The following is a 17,434-nucleotide window of genomic DNA, read 5'->3' on the forward strand; positions in this document are numbered from 1 at the left end:
TTGGGGTGGGAGATTGTAACTTTCACGTGGTCCACTCTGTTTCGACTAATGCAATCAACCCGACGTGCACAATCGGGCTGCATTGACACAGATCTAAATAGAACATTCTGCATTTTAAAAATCCACTACTGTATTTTTTTTATTGTAATACAAGAGAAAAATTGATGGGGGGAAAAATAATGATGGATTCGGATTAAGAAAGCAATACGATCTATTTAATCTTGCCTTTACACACTCATCTTGAAAGTCGTGATGACAACTCAAAAGTCACGATGCAGCTAATAAGACTTTGGTTAGGCCGTATTTGGAGTATTGCATGCAGTTCTGGTTGGTCCATTACAGGAAGGATGTCCAGGCTTTGGAAAGGATGCAGAGAAGGTTTACTAGAATGATGCCAGGATTAGGGGATATTAGTTACAGGCAGATGTTGGACTGACATGGATTGTTTTCACTGGAACGCTGGAGATTGCAGATACCTGATAAGAGAATATAAAATTACAAGAGGCATAGATCGGGTAGACAGGCAGACACTATTTCTCGGGATGGAAATATCAAATACTAGAGGGCATAGTTTTAATGTAAGAGGGGCAAAGTTTAAGGGAGATGTGCGGGACAAGTTTTTTTTTTACAAGGAGGGTGGTGTGTGCCGGGAATGCACTACCAAGTGTGGTGGTGGAGGGGATGCGATTGTGGCATTGAAGAAACTTTGGAATAAACATGGATATGCACAGAATGAAGGATATGGATTATGTGCAGGCTGATAAAGGTTGGTCTTGGCATCATAGTGTAAGAAAATAACTGCAGATGCCGGTACAAATTGAAGGTATTTATTCACAAAATGCTGGAGTGACTCAGCAGGTTAGGCAGCATCTCAGGAGAGAAGGAATGGGTGACGTTTCGGGTCGAGACCCTTCTTCAGACTTGGCATCGTGCTCGGCTCAGAAATTGTGGGCTGAAGGGCTTGTTCCTATGCCATTTTTACAGAATACCAGGTTTGTCTTACAATTATTTTATATTTCTTGCATGAATTCAGTGAACTGGCTTCAACCTGGACACAGGTTCCAGCTGCTAATTCACTTGAGTATTGAATAATTTACTATTTTCATTTAATGTGTGGGATTTTGATTGAAATCCAGTGGGATGAAAATCTGTTTTGTCAGTTGTCTATAAGGTTCCAATGTGAAAGATTTATGTTGTGGATGTGTTCCCAGCACAGAACAGCCATGATTAACTTTTGAATGTCAGTCTCATGCTCATTATAAGACTTCATACCTTGGAGTGCAGGAGGATGAGGGATGATCTTATAGAGGTGTATAAGATGATGCGCATAGATAAGGCAAATGCACAGTGTGTTTTACACAGAGTAGGGGAATGAAGAACCAGAGGACATAGGATTAATATGAGGGGGGGGGGGGGGGGGTTAGTTGAGGCAGGCACTATAACAATATTTAAAAGACATTTGGACAGATCCATAGGAAAGGTTTAGAGGGATATGGGCCAAATGCAGGCAGGTGGGACTAGTGTAGATGGGGCACCTTGGTCGACGTACACAGTTGGTTCTGAAGAGTCTGTTTCTGTGCTGTTTGACTATTTGAAGCACCTATTGAATTCATGCTTTGGTCGAGTACATAAAGTGATCAGATGACATTAACTTAAAGTGTAGAAAGGAACTACAGATGCTAGTTCACACCGAAGATACACACAAAATGCTAGAGTATCTCAGCGGGTCAGGCAACATCTCTGGAGAAAAGGAATAGGAGGCGTTTCAGGTCAAGACCCTAATTCAGACTGAGAATCAAAGGAATCAAAATTTCAACCCGAAACATCACATTCCTTTTCTCCCACCGAGTCCGCACCGCCCAGCGATCCCCACACATTAACACTATCCTACACACACTAGGGACAATTTTTTTTACATTTACCCAGACAATTAACCTACATACCTGTACGTCTTTGGAGTGTGGGAGGAAACCGAAGATCTCGGAGAAAACCCACGCGGGTCACGGGGAGAACGTACAAACTCCGTACAGACGGCGCCCGTAGTCGGGATCGAACCTGAGTCTCCGGCGCTGCATTCGCTGTAAGGCAGCAACTCTACCGCTGCGCCACCGTGCCGCCCTTGTGTCTGTCTAGGTCTATCTACAGCATTAACTTAAACTTCCACCATCAGTGCTTGGTATCCAGGCTCGGACCTCAAAAACAGCCAATGGATGAAGTTCCAAAGATATCTTGTGGCTTTGGAAATATTTGTGTCAGCAAGCAATAAAAGGGAAGAGAGAAATCTCTCAAAAGGAACGATACAGAATAGCCAGTCAACCTTTGAGATTGCATTAACATGCAGTATCAACATTTTGTAATAATTTGTTGGTAGCCAACAGCAAAATCTAGGAAAATACTTTTTACCTTGTGCAGATTGTTGAATGTAAAACTTTGAGGTAATCAGGAAGCATGAAATTAAAAAATTGGACCTACACAGGTGCATTGACGAACCTGTTGACGGAACCTTGAGTTGCGAGAAGTATTTTATTCTAAATGGATGCCAATGGACCTATATTCCTGAAATGCCGTTTCTTTTCACATTGACGAAGCGTCAGAGTCCATTCTTCTGAATCAAATCCTTATCCGGTGGACAGCTACAAACAAAAATTCTGATTAAGAATTACCTCCAACGTCCTTTGCACAATTTATTTTTGCTGATTTAAGGTAAATTATGAAAATTTTCCTGTTTTAAATTTATATTAACAGGTTTTGACAATCGATTATCCTACCAATGCCATTAAATTATACCAATCTATTGCGTAAGATGTGCTAAAATGTTTAATCGGTATGAATGTTCTATTTGCAATTAAATACAGGTGCTCCTCAACTTATGATGGGATTACGTTCCGATAAACCCATTGTAAACCGAAAATATCGTAAGTCGAAATGCATTTAATATGCCTGATCACGTGGCCGGAAGCAAGCTGCGGCTCGCTGCCGTTGCCCAGCGTTCGCACCATCGTAATGCCGAAATATCGTAAGTCGAAGCATCGTAAGTCGGGAAGCATCTGTAAAAGCAAGTGAAAGTTAAATAGACAAGACACCTCTTGGAAGGCCTGGTAATTTAACCTATTTGTGACTGGAAAGTTCCCTCTGAAATCAATCTTATATTTGTTTTTCTAAAAAAAAGTCAATGGGCTTCTGTTTGCACTTGTAACAGTTAACGAATAATGTGAGACAAAACAGATGGTGCACTTGGAAGATTGATCTGTTTCTATCAATGTTGTAGATAGAAATTGTTTTGTATCCCTACCAGTCAAAAATTATTTGCAAACTGTTGCAAATAAATAATATAACAATAGTAAAATTGAGAGTTCTGATGCAGGGTCTTGACTCAAAAGTATTGACCATCTCTCTGTCTCTAGATAGACATAAAAAGCTGGAGTAACTCAGCGGGACAGGCAGCATCTCTGGAGAAAAGGAATGGGTGACGTTTCGGGTTGAGACCCTTGTTCAGACCTCCTCTCTCTGTCTAGAGATACTGCTTGACCTGCTGAGTTGCTCCAGTAGTTTATTTTTTGCTCCAGGTTATAACATTGTGTCTCCTTATAAAAATGCTAATCCACTTCCAGAGTAAATCCCCTGCAGGACAATTTGGGAGTTTCTCATTGGAACTGTTTTTTCCATTGCAACCCTTTTAACCACTACTTGTGTCCTTGAGTGTTCTTAAATTAAGAATGGCCTTTGTCCTCTTGGATCTTGGTTCAGTTAGTCAATGCTATTTAGCTTTTCTCTATGTGTTAGAAACATAGAAAATAGGTGCAGGAGTAGGCCATTCGGCCCTTCGAGCCTGCACCGCCATTCAATATGATCATGGCTGATCATTCAGCTCAGTAGCCTGTACCTGCCTTCTCTCCATACCCCCTGATCCCTTTAGCAAAAAGGGCCACATCTAACTCCCTCTTAAATATAGCCAATGAACTGGCCTCAACTACCTTCTGTGGCAGAGAATTCCACAGACTCACCACTCTCTGTGTGAAGAAATGTTTTCTCATCTCGGTCCTAATAGATATCAATTTGAGCTTAGTTCACAGATTTTTAAAATGTTTTTAATTGCTTGCAAATGGGTGCATTGTTCTTTTGTTGTGTCTTTCCAGAACTATGTGTGGGAGTAAGGAAGAGTTTGCTTCTCTTGCTTTCAATGGATCTTTTCATTCTCTGAGCATTGTAAAGTTCTCTCGTTTCTGCTTAGTCCATCACCTGAATGTAACTTTGCAGTTTTAACCCTTCTATTATTTCTTTAGTTGGAGAAATTACAATATTTCTAGTTTTAAGTGTAGTTTTAGAAGGAATGTGTCACGTAGAATCACAAAACTCAGAGGGAGGTCAGTTGGCCCAGTGTTTTTGACCTAGCTCTGTAACAGTGGTGTCAATCAAAGTCTTCTAAATTGTTTTTCCCGTTGCAAATATTTATCTAATTCTCTGCTGAATCTGCTTCTACCCATTACGGCAGTTAATTCCAAATTCAGCACTCATTCTGCATAGCTTTTGTCTTTCAAGCCTGCTACTGTTCCAGTAAATCTCTAAATGCTGACTCAGCCTTTGATGTTCTTAAAGTGGTGTTTTGAATGGCCATAATACACCAGCTGGTACGTAATAAAATGCACACATTATGTACATTCAATATTAATGGAGTCTGGATAGTAAGGGGTTCAGAAAATGTGGAATCAGGCAGGAAAGTGGGTTATTGGGAAGGGTTGTTGGGCCTTCTATGTTATTATGCAAGTAAAATTATTGCTTTAGCACTGTATTCGTAAGGATCCTTTTTAATAAGGTTGTCCTAAACGCTGGCCAATTTCATGCCCCTAGGCAAATCTTCACATCCACACCATAGTAGTCTTGCTGTGAATCTCACTGGAATCTCACTTCCAGTTACATCAACCCATAAACATGTGTTCCACAATTATATCTCTACCCTTGCACTCAACATTTTCTCATCCCCAAAAATCAAAGAGCTGGAGGAACTCAGCAGAAGAGGCAGCAACTGTGGAGGAAATGAACTGACCATGTTTCAGGTTAGGACTCTTTCTGTCTATCTGAAACATCGTTTGTCCTTTCACTCCACAGATCTGCCTGATCTGCTGAGTTGCTCCAGCACTTTTCTTTGCTCAAGGTTCCAACGTCTGCAGTTTCTTGTGTTCGAGTCCATTTTCTATATTCTCTTTTGTCTTTGACTACGTAATGCATTTGTTGTTGTTTCCAAATCCTCCTCAGAGGATTTGGAAACCTAGTCAGGCTACAACTCAAGTCTTTGAAAAGCAACGGTAGACACAAAATGCTGGAGTAATTCAGGGGGACAGGCAGCACCTCTGCAGAGAAGGAATGTGTGACGTTTCGGGTCGAGACCCTGCAGATGCTGGAAATAAATAAAACAAAAAAATAAATGATCACCTTTCCTCAGAACTGGGAAGTTCTGAGACCAACCAAAAAAGATAGTTACCTGAAAATTTCAAATTCAATGACATTTTAATTCCTTTAATACCATGTTTTTTTTTCTGTTTCCCACAGTAAATAGCAATGCAATTTTCTTTCCCATTTATCTCCCTGAACATGCACTACCTACAAATAGATCAGCTATAATTAACACAGTGCGCAGTGGTAGAGTTGCTGTCATTATTTTATTTATCTCATGAAATCAACACTGTACATACACCATGGCATTAAAACATGTATTGCTTGTTGAACCCTGGAGGTAACCTCATTAACTTTCAAGCGTCAACATGAACATCAATTATTTCAATACAATACATCAATACAAATATTGGCTATACGATGGTTTTAATACAGATAAAAGACCTTGCAGTCATTTTTTTAGGCAATCATCCAACCCTTTGAGAGACAAGGTCTCTATCCAGTTTGCCATGACTTATTATATACCTCCCTGGATCTAGAATCAAATTTGTAGCACCAGTGATTTTTTTACTTTGCTTTTCCATGAGAGACTGCTCCGTAACTCCAATGAGAATATTTTCATGCCAAAGAAAAGCAATTAACTCCTTTATGGCCCTTCTGGAACTTGGTGGGGGGGGGTTAACATTATAGAATGATTTATTATTCATTCAAATTAAGCCCTCCCGCACAAAAGAAATCAATAATGATTGGCATCTTATTCAGCAATAAAGTTCAGCAAATTTCATCTGAAATGTGAAGATAAATTAAAATCACCCTGCTGGAGGAAAAGAAATACTTCTCATTAGCATGTTATGTAGCCTTCCAGATTCCACCATGAGTTAAAACAACTTCTGCTTTCCAGAATTCATTAGATAATTTCAGTCTGTCACTGCTGCCACATATACACGTTGGATATTTGCACTATCAATGCTTGCTTTTGTGAATGAATCTACCCTTCCAACCTCAGGATACCCTGGGTTCTTCATCTCCCATTCTTCTGGATGGTAAAATCTGCTTAGTGGATGTATTTCCAGTTTCAATCAAAGACTATCAACATGAAACATAATATTTCCTCATTCTGCAAATGTTATCTGGTCTGCCAAGTGTTTCCAACATTATGGGGTTTTTTCCACATTTCCAGCAGAATTCACATTTTGATAACTTATTAGAAAACATCCAAGTGTGTACCTCTTTCAGGTACTATCTCTACATTTCAAAACATGTTGCTCCATACAGTATCCCCTTGAACTATGCACTTTACTCCCTTCACCCACTCATCCCACAATTGTATTTGGACCTCTCCAATCTAGTTTCTTATGCTATACTGAGCTTCAATATAGCCACTCTGGGTAAATGGGATCTCCATACATCAGCTCTCCTCCCACCCAATGTATAAGCATCAGCTTCTGTCCATTGAACACCTGCAAAAGAACCAAAAAAATCATGTTGCAAATTCGATGCCCTTGTCATGACACCCCATGCTAATGAAAATCTCTGGGTGGCCACAAGCAAATAGTCACAGAACATAGATAGCCCAACTTGTCCTTGCCAACCAAGATGCCCATCTACACAAGGACAGGTTTGGAGGGATATGGACCAAACGCCAGCATGTTGGCCGGTGCGGTCAAGTTGGGCCAAAAGGCCTGTTTCCACTCTGTGTCTCTCTATGACAGCAGTCTCACCCACCTGCATTTGGCCCAAATCCCTCGAAACCTTTCCAATCCATGAACCTGTCCAAATATCTTTTAAATATTAATGTCAAAGCAGCCACAGCCCGACATAAAAAGTTTTTTCCCACAAGTGGTAGTTCTACTCGATAACCAAAGTTTGTCGTTTCTTTTTTGCTCTGGTTTATTTTCACCCACATGTTTAGACCGTAATGTTGTATCCTTATTGTTTTGATGTGTTTATGCTTTATTCTTAATTGTTAACTGTATGTTTGTGTTGTCATTTGTGAGCAGAGCACCCAGGCACATTCCTTCCATATGCACATACTTGGCCAATAAACCTATTCATTTATGCATTCATAAATGTTATACTTGCCTCAACTACATCCTCTGGCAACTCGTCCATATACCCACCACCCTATGTGCAGAAAAAGTTGCCCCTCAGGATTCCCTCACCATAAACCTATATGTACGTCCCTCACTCGTGATGTGCAAGAAAAAGGAGTGTGTGTGTGGCTGAGTGGAAACCATCGGGGGCGTTGCCCTTCTCACTTCAAGAAAACACAGCCAGACGAGGCTGAGAGCAAAACTAAAATGTAACATAGACACACACGGAACTGCAGATGCTGGAATCTTGTGTAAAATGCAATGTTGGGTCCCGACCCGAACCGTCGACTGTCTATCCCCTCCACAGATGCTGCCCGTCCCGCCGAGTTCCCCCAACACTGTTTTATTACAACAAATAAATAATACTTTGCAAAATGGTTGACAGCGAATGGGAAATGGCGGGTCAGGTTGGGAAAGATGAAGCTCAATCCAAATTGCTGCGGGGGGAAAAAACGATTCTGAAAAGGGGGGGGGGGGGGGGGAGGGAGAAAAAATACACTGAAAGATGCAGCAACTCGCTGAGAGACCACCAGCGATTATTTTACCCCTAGCCCGGCCGGCTTTAGAGGTTTGGGGAACATTTGGATGCGGGCTCAATGCGATGGGACTGGCACAGCCGGTGACTAGGGCGGCCTGGCACCGGTGGTTTCAGCGCCAGCCCGGCCTCCGACGGCCGAGCCCATTGCCGACGGGCTGCTTCGCCTTCTTCCTACTTTGGACTTTGTTAGTCCCAGAACAACCGTTTAAAAGCGGCCGAGAGTGTACGAAGGGTCGGAGGCCGAGCGGCGGGCTGGGTTTGGCAGCGCCCCACAATGAAGAGGCTGAAGCCGGGGCAGGCTGGGGTCTCTCTCTCTCCCCCCCACTTGTGGCCTGAGCGCACTTGCTTCTTCCGCATTTTCCTTGGGGTTAGACTCTGACGTTACGTATTACGACGGCGGCGGCAGCGAGGAGCCGAGCAGAGTCGGAGCTCCTCCTCCTCCTCCTCCCCGCAGCCATCAAACAACAAAGCCTGATTGGCAGCGCTAGGCCCAGCCCGGCCCGCCAGCGCTCGGCCCAGCCAGGAAAGGCTCAGCCTAAACCCAAGCCCGGGAAGGAGTCGACACGGACCCCCGCTATCGACCTCCGCCCGCCCGACGCGATCGCCAGGTAAGGGCAAAGGCGCCGCTCGGCCGCCATCCCGGCCACTGTCGCTCGCCTCTCCGCCCGGCTCCCGCCGCTGGACAATGGCGGCTGGTAGGCCTCAAGGAGGCCGCAGTTAGGCCTCAAGGGGCCAGACTAGCAGCCAAGCGCTTCGCCTCGGGCCGAGGTTTAGGCCGCACCGTAGATATAATCAAAACACGATGGGGGGAATATTGTATTATACATTGTTATGTTACGGCGATGGCGTCAACGAGGCCGGTGTATTCTGTTTGTTTTGAGATGAGTGTGGGCGGTGGAGAGCTGCAGCCGCTGCGGCGAAGGCGTTTTGTGTGGCCGACGGCGGAGACAAAATGTCGGCGGTTGGGGGCAGGGCTGGCGCCGGGCGCCATCTTGGCGGCGAGCGTTGTCTCTCCCCCTTCCCTCCCTCCCCTCTCTATCTCTCTCTCTCCCGCTCTCTCTCTCTCTCTCACTGAGGGGCAGCACGGAGTTGGACCTAACCAACCCGCGCCCGCCTTACCTTCAGCTTCTTGTCCTCTCCCACATCGGATGTCGGGGAGAAGAGCGGGCGGGACCGTCGTCTCGGAGGGAGGGGGAGAGGGAGAGGGGGTTAGCGCTGCGGGGAGGAGGATTTTTTTAACAACGGATTAGTTACTGATTTAAAGAGAGGCAAAATGATTAAACATAGAAAATAGGTGCAGGAGGAGGAGGCCATCTGGCCATCGCTCCTGAAAATAAGACACAAAATGCTGGAGTAACAGCGGGACAGGCAGTATCTCTAAAGAGAAGGAATGGGTGGTTTCGGGTCGACACCCTTAATCAGACTCCATCGCTCCTGCCCGCTCTCCCGACAGTCGGCGGCTCCGGAGCCTGACGCCAGTCTCCCCGGCCGCCATTGCCCAACATATGTCGTCACGGCGGCCCTTTCGCCCTCCTCCCTTCCTTTCTGTCAATGGGCGCCAGGCGTTTGCGCGCCACTTTGCTCCGGCGGCCATTCGCACTGCGAATAAACGGCAAGAGGACGGGCCATACACCTCTTGCCTCTCATTGCAAGACGGCGACCCTGCCCGGCGGGGGAAGCAGCGCCGTCTTCATTCCAACACTTTGCATGCCCTCCTCTCACATACCCAGCGAGGTTTAAAAAAGGAGGGACTATCTGCATACATTTGTACCCCATGAACCTGGATTACTTGCCGCCCCGACATGTGACTGTAAATATGGGTCCATGCCAAGGATGTGCTAATGTTTTCCCAGTTCTATTAAATTATATCCTGGTGGGTTTGACACTCTTTCGATGAAGCAAACGCCGTATGTCATTAATGTATCCCATTGCGGGTTGGATGCCTCCCCTCCCCTCCCCTCTGGTTCTGAACCTCGTTTTGTATGGAAAAAGGGTCCCGACTCGAAACGTCGTTTGTCCATTCTCCCCAGAGATGTGCTGTTGAGATCCTCCAGAACATGTAGACACAATGAACTGCAGGCGCTGGTTTACAAAACAAACACAAAGTGCTCAAATAACGCGGGGTCAGGCAGCTCATCTCACAAGAGCATGGACAGGGTACTGTCCTTATTAATTAGCATCCTTTTTGGCCTATTTGCCATAATTATTGTAGTTTACATTGATTTTTACCTCAAAAGCAGGCAGTGTATTTTTTATCATTTGCCATTTTGTGGCAGGCCTTTAGTTTCAATTGAGTTATACATAGGACTATTGGAGTGGAATGGACAGCGGAGTTGCAGTAACAGGTTTGGAGCACGAGATCTGAGAAGAGTAATTATGAACGTTTGTAGGCAAAATATTGGTTATATATATGAATTAGGAGCAAGATATCATGATTGAACTGATTGTAAACTCAAATTTTGATTCTCATTCACTCCTCTTAACCACACTAGTATATCAAGACGCCATCTCCGACATAACAAATATCAAAACGTTTTGAAACTAATCCCCTAAAAGAGACTGCATACAGAGCATAAAACCTTGTGGAGATGTAAAAAGCTATGTTTAGGAACAATAATTACAGGGAAACAAAGAAGACACAAACACCAAGGAAAGTTGGGAAACCAAGGATTATTCTCATATTAGAAATTTTGGTTCATAAAATATTAAAATAACAAATGGGATACCTCGGTCAATTTACTGAACTTGACTGCATATTTTCTGTGAATTCAAAGAGATCCCAATAGGTTCCATTGATTTTTAACTTCCCATGGTTGTATGGTATTATCATCTTGGAATAAAAAGTGACAAAGACACATTGAGAAGAATGAAAATATAAGATTAATGTTTGGGATAGCAATCTGCCAGTAGTGGAGTTTTATATGCCTAAGAGAAAGTATTGCTTTTGCCAATCTCAGCCCCCACCCATTGTGTGACACCAGCCACGTTATTGTCAGTCTATGCTCTTTGATCTGCCTTTCATGGAGCTGTTTTCCTCTTGGCACATTTGCCCTTGTTTCGATCATGCACAATCTCCTACTTCTGACTATGCACCTGGCCACAATAGTTTGATCAGAGACATACATGCCTGTTCTCCCTGCCTTCCAGATCACATGGGAGCATTACAACAGAATCTTTACAAGCACCTGATGTCAGATTTTCAGTCGTATAGAAGTAGTAGAAATACAGATTCCGTAGATCAACATGAGAACATCGTTTGGGTGTGAGAAAATATGAAGGTACTAGACAATAATTGTGCTGAAAACTTGAGCAAACACTAAATGTTGGAGGAACTCAACAGATCAGATTGCATCTGTGGAGTGAATAATTCAACAACGTTTCGGGTTGAAATCCTTCTTCAGTCTGAATAGGAGCCCCGACCCAAAACTTAATCTGTCCATTGAGCACCTTTTTCATTTGGGTGTGAGGACGTGTTGTCTTGAGTGCAATAAAGATAAAATTTAAAACAAATGCCGAGAATTTGGCAAAAGCAAGTTCAATACGTTCAATCCTATTTTATGTTGTGTTTTAAGCAACCCTTGAAAACACTTGAAACACACACTTGTCCACAATATTAAAATGCTGGTTGTCAGTGGTTCACTTGTTACAGTATTGAGAATTCAAGTTTTAATAAAAGTACTGTCAAACCTGAATGTGCATGCCCTCTGTTGGTAACAAAAGATTTTTCTGTATGATCATTGCCATTTCCAAAAGTAAATCTTACTGTTGGGAATACCGGAACAAGAGTGCCATCTAGCACCATACCATCTTCCTACATGTTCAACAAGAAATTTGCCCATCACACACAAAAAATTGTGCAATTCTGCACAGAAGAAGATAGTGAATATTCTGATGCTGGAAGTTTGAAATAAACACTCATTCAGCAAGTCAGATGGCATTTGGAGACTGTCAGATAAGATGGCATTTATGGTCTGGGCCTTCAATTGGAGCTAGAAGATAAGGCAGATGAATGGCTTGATCAGGGACCCACGCCTGAACCATTTGCCTATCTTGTTTCTCAGTGGCAGAGTTGCAGGCAAAGTTAATACTAGAAAAGGGCCCAAAACTCTCCAGCATTGGTCTCGCATCCCCCTTATCCCCTTTGCCTGTTGCAGAGTAGATCAGCTGACCTGGAATTCCTGCATGCCTTGCATGGTGCATTTACTTGGACTGCATGTAGCGAGCCTCTCTCACCAACCCTTTGTTCTGTCAATGAGGTCTAGGTCTGCAAGATGTCTGGGCAGCTGGTCGTGTGGAGCTGAGGTCTTGCCCAAAATACTACCTTACAGTCTAAATCAAAGTTAACTTAAAACACAAAAGCACTTTGAAACAAACTTAAACTGAATTTAGTAGAACAGTTAACAAAGCCTTCTCTTTGGCTTTCTAACCTGCAGTTCACAGTTGAAATCAATGGAGCTTTGAAGTATATGCCAGGTAACTTTCTTCAAACGTTTTTTTACATCTAAACTGCGACCAAACGTTTCCTAATTCATTCTCACAAATCCTACTGTCTCGCAGTCCCAAATCTCCTATTCTTAATACAATTATTATTTTCACCAAATTACACCACCACGCACTTTTTTCTGCGATGAAATTAAATGGATTTTTTTAAATGTATCATGCATCTGATTTTAAGTAATCAGTGCAGTGAAGGAAATTATTTTGTTAAACCATTATGTTTATACATTATGCTCCAAATTAGGACAACTTAAAATAGTTTACGCTTAAATTCACATGGAAAACGTAGTGTTTAATATGTAAAAGTACTTGGAGGAACTAATTCACAGCAATATATCAGATAAGCACAAATCAATTTGTCAAAAGCACATCAGTTTTCTAATAAGGAAATATATCTGAGAATTTAAAAAATAAAAGAAATAGAATATTTCAGAAACTTCAAATACAGTTGACTTGATATTCATTTGCATGTTTTTTTCAACATAATGCAATTGAAATTAATTTCTTGGAGTGAAACGCAGTAACTGCTTTATGTCACCCCAGAAACTTAACTCTCGCATCACAATATGATTTGTGCAACAAGTGTGCTTGGGAGGATACAGTTTTCCGGGCAATCTGTGCAGGATTATCATGGATCTGGTACCTGGGATCACCAGTGGAGCATTTCCAGGGCAAATACATTCTACCACAGTGGCAGACTAGGATGCTAGCCAGATTAAGTTAATAGTTTATCTTCTCTCTCAGGTCCAATTGATGTTGTCAGTGGAAGACCAGTAACCAAAAGGACCATTAAGTGCATCGCTTAAGGTGCACTAGAATTTCTAGAACAATTCAATAGAGGATAAGGGGGTATTTCCAAGGTGCTGACTATAAATAGGATGTAATCTATATATTACTAAAACTCTCATGTGTATTTGTTTGGCTGTTTGTACGAACCCGAAATGCAGCCAAAACGGTACACGAAAGCGCAACAATTTTAGGCCCACTTTACTCACCATTGGCTTGCGGTTCAAATGGTTATATTTTAAAAGTTATTCACTTTTTAAACTTTAATAAATACCTTTTCCACTTGATCTGCCTGTCAACCGTGCCTGCGCAGTAATACCGTGTTCAACGTCACAATGGGAACCCAACGGGTCCGCGCCTTCCCGTTGATCTAATACAGATGCTCCCCGACTTACGACATTTCGACTTTGCGATGGTTAAATGCATTTAGACGTATGATATTTTCGGTTTCAGATGGGTTTCTCGGAACGTAACCCCATCGTAAGTTAAGGAGCACCTGTACTTACGTGTCGATAAGGGAGGATGGACTGGATGAGGAAGGGGAGGAGGGAGGGGATATGGGGGGGGGGGGGGGTGCTAGACCAATGCAGGAGAGTTTTGGGCCCAACGGGTCCACCCTTTTCTAGTATTAAACTAAAGCCCGTTTGCCCTCTAGTGGATGTAAAACGTTTGGTTGTATTACATTCTAGTGTTCCTTTCACTGGTGTACTGATCAATATTTATCCCTTAATACCACCAAAAATAAACATTAGTACACTACCTCATTGCTAAAATCTGTTAAATACAGAATTGCTGTCAGTTCCTGAACATTAACATTAAATAGAGCTTTCGCTTTAATACGAGAATTTTCATTTGTCAGAAATTATCTCACTATGTCCTTCTTATTGGTTCTTTTTCCCTGACATTACTATTAACATTTATATATATTTTTGTGGATACTTATTTGTTGTGCAGAATTTAACATCAAACCCTTTAAATCATCATAAAGAGTTCATCTTTATTTGAAATCCTGCTGGCAACCTGAATGCGTACGAATGTTTTGTTACAATTCATTAACATATATTCATCTTGTCGAGCGAGAAAGCCTTTCTCACTCATGGAAGTGCCAGAGTCCCTTGTATGTTGTGATGTATTATTTTTGAAATATAGGCTATCTTGTATTCCTGTGGACTGGAGGATAGCTAATGTAACCCCACTTTTAAAGAAAGGAGGGAGAGAGAAAACAGAATTATAACCAGTTAGTCTGACATCAGTAGTGGGGAAGATATTTGAGTCGATTATTAAAGATGTAATATCAGCGCATTTGGAAAGCAGTTACAGGATCGGTCAAAGTCAGCATGGATTTATGAAGGAGAAATCATGCTTGAATAATCTTTTGGAATTTTTTGAGGATGTAACAAGTAGAATGGATAAGGGAGAGCAGTGAATGTGGTGTATGTGGACTTTCAAAAAGCCTTTGACCAGGTCCCACACAAGAGATTATTGTGCAAAATTAGAGCACATGTTATTGGGGGTAGGGTATTGACGGATAGGGAACTGGTTGGCAGACAGGAAGCAAAGAGTAGAAATTAACGGGCCCTTTTCCGAATGGCAGGCAGTGACTGGGGTGCTGCAAGAGTCAATGCTGGGACCCCAGTTATTTACAATAAACATTAACGATTTAGACAAAGGAATTAAATGTAACATCTCCAAGTTTGCGGATTACTCAAAGCTGGGTGGCAGTGTGAGCTGCGATAAGGATGTTCTGAGCCTGCAGGGTGACTTGGATAGGTTGGGTGAGTGGGCAGATGCAGTATAATGTGGATTATACTCTGCAACCCCAGAGACTAAATTTTTGTCGACAGTAATAGTAACTTATTAACTTATTTATATGCTGTAACTGTAATTCTTTTTTGTGCACAACCCGCAGGCATTGCCACTTTCATTTCACTGCACATCGTGTATGTGTATGTGACAAATAAATTTGACTTGACTTGATAAATGTGAGGTTATCCACTTTGGTGGCAAGAACAAGAAGGCAGATTATTATCTGAATAGTGTCATATTAGGAAAAGGGGAGGTGCAATGAGACCTGGGTGTCCTTGTGCATCAGTCACTGAAAATAAGCATTCAGGTACAGCAGGCAGTGAAAAAAGCAAATTCATGTTTGCCTTCATAGCGAGAGGATTTAAGTAAAGGAGCAAGGAGGTCCTACTGCAGTTGTACAGGGCCCTGGTGAGATCATACCTGGAGTATGGTGTAGAGTTTTGGTCTCCTAATTTGAGGAAGGACATTCTTACTATTGAGGGAATGCAGTGTAGGTTCACCAGGTTAATTTCCAGGGTGGCGGGACTGACATATGAAAGAATGGATCGACTGGGCTTATATTCACTGGAATTGAGAAGGTTGAGAGGGGATCTTATAGAAAAATATATAACATTCTTAAGGGATTGGACAGGCCAGAGAGTTGTGAATCTGTGAAATTCTCTGCCACAGAAGGCAGTGGAGGCCAATTCACTGGATATATTCAAGAGAGAGTTAGATATAGCTCTAGGGCTAACAGAATCAAGGGATATGGGGAAAAGGCAGGATCAGGGTACTGTTTCTGGATGATCAACCATGATCACAGTGAGTGGAGGTGCTGGCTCGAGGGCCGAATGGCCTACTCCTACACCTACTTTGTATGTTTCTATGATCGTTTGAATGATGTGGTCCAATTCAGGTAGAGTAAGTGAGATTCCTGTGGTTCAAATCACTTTAGTGTATAGATTTTGAGGCATGAAGAGATGAAATCAAATTTGACTTTACTACCCTTTTTTTTAACCAGGTGGCTCCTTCATTTAGGTGCTTCCAACTGACTGTCCAAATGGTGATCGACATCCATACATGCTGAAAAAAACAATTTAAAAGGTAAGTAATTAAGTCTGAACGAGTGTTTTTAAATAATAAATCTGAAGAGTCTGCAAATATTTTTAAGAGAACATTCAGGGCAAAGAACGTGAATGGGCATGCCTATGACTCGTGGTCGAGCTGATCCTGCATCAGCTTCACTTTTCTACCCGATCCCCATGCACATGGCTGCTATAATCTAATAAATATAACCATTTCAGCAATTATTATATTTATTGAATCAGCATTCAAAGGCCTTTAACGTAGAAGCGTTGAAACATTCAGAAATTTCCAAGAGAATAAATTCTTCTTCATTTTAATTGTAACTGGTTAACCCTGTATCTGGGATTATATCCTCTAGTTCTAGACTCCACCTCTTGAGGGAAGTATTCTCACTGTGTTTTAGTTTAGAGATACAGCATGGAAACAGGCTTTTCGATCCACCGAATCCTCGCCGACCAGCGATCCCCGCACACTAACACTATCCTACACGCACTAGAGGCAATTTACAATTTTACCAAGTCAATTGGCCTACAAACCTGTATGTCTTTTGAATATTGAAGCCTTTTGGAAGCCCGGATTCACATGTGTTCCAATTATACCATCTCTCATCTTTCCAATCTCCAAAGAGCATAAACAAATTTAACTCCAGTCCCTTACGCAAGGAATCAGTTCATAAATCTGTTTCCAACAGTGCCAAGGTACACAATCCTTTCTTAAGTAAGAAGACCAAGCACAAGACAGGCTCAAAACTTCTTTCATGGATTCACATTGGTCATTAAACATGTTTTTGAAAATCTAGCTTTTTAATTTACACTAGACGGGCGTGGACCCGTTGGGTCCAAATCTCTCCTGTGGGCTCGGCAACCCTCCCCCAACTGATCCAAAACTCTCCTGCGGGCCCGGCAACCCTCCTTGCAAACCTCTCCTGCGAGCGTGGCAAACCCCGTTGGGTGCAAGTCCCTCCTGCGGGCCCGGAAACCCTCCCCGAACTGACGATCCGTGGACCCGTTGCCAGCCGGGGAGTGTCCCCCGGGGCCGTGGGCAGGCGAGGAGGGAAGGGGAGAGGGTGCCACTCACCTCGGCTCCTGGCGTCCATAACATCGGCCAGAGCGAGCCGTGGACCCGTTAGGTGGAAACCTCTCCTGCAGCGGCATAGCTATCTTGTTTGACCCTCTGCTGCCGCGCTGCACCACGGGAAGAATGTCAGGCGTGGGGCACGCCGGGACAGGCGCCCGTCCTCCCGGCGGGGGGGGGGGAG

General features: G+C 42.9%; 1 protein-coding gene and 1 long non-coding RNA gene across 5 annotated transcripts in view; one reads left to right on the top strand and one right to left on the bottom strand.

The window, feature by feature from the left end:
* Positions 1 to 336: 336 nt before the first annotated feature.
* Positions 337 to 3,039, bottom strand: LOC144598754 (uncharacterized). The gene is made up of 3 exons (XR_013547893.1): positions 2,997 to 3,039; positions 2,491 to 2,633; positions 337 to 476 (listed from the first exon to the last, which is right to left on the bottom strand). It is a non-coding gene; the product is annotated as an uncharacterized LOC144598754 (long non-coding RNA).
* A 4,969-nt stretch (positions 3,040 to 8,008) lies between these two features.
* The window catches only part of LOC144598752 (zinc finger Y-chromosomal protein-like), a 32,083-nt gene continuing 22,657 nt past the window's right edge, over positions 8,009 to 17,434 (top strand). For 2 of the 4 annotated variants that reach the window (XM_078409132.1, XM_078409133.1), the window contains exons 1-2: positions 8,011 to 8,630; positions 16,112 to 16,194. The gene's annotated coding sequence lies outside the window, so the exon portion shown is untranslated. Of the gene's footprint in view, positions 8,631 to 16,111; positions 16,195 to 17,434 lie in introns of all 4 variants that reach the window. The other 2 variants (XM_078409134.1, XM_078409135.1) reach the window with 2 other exon arrangements.

The sequence above is a fragment of the Rhinoraja longicauda genome, chromosome 12 (genome assembly GCF_053455715.1).
Source record: "Rhinoraja longicauda isolate Sanriku21f chromosome 12, sRhiLon1.1, whole genome shotgun sequence".
NCBI classification, from domain to species: domain Eukaryota; kingdom Metazoa; phylum Chordata; class Chondrichthyes; order Rajiformes; family Arhynchobatidae; genus Rhinoraja; species Rhinoraja longicauda.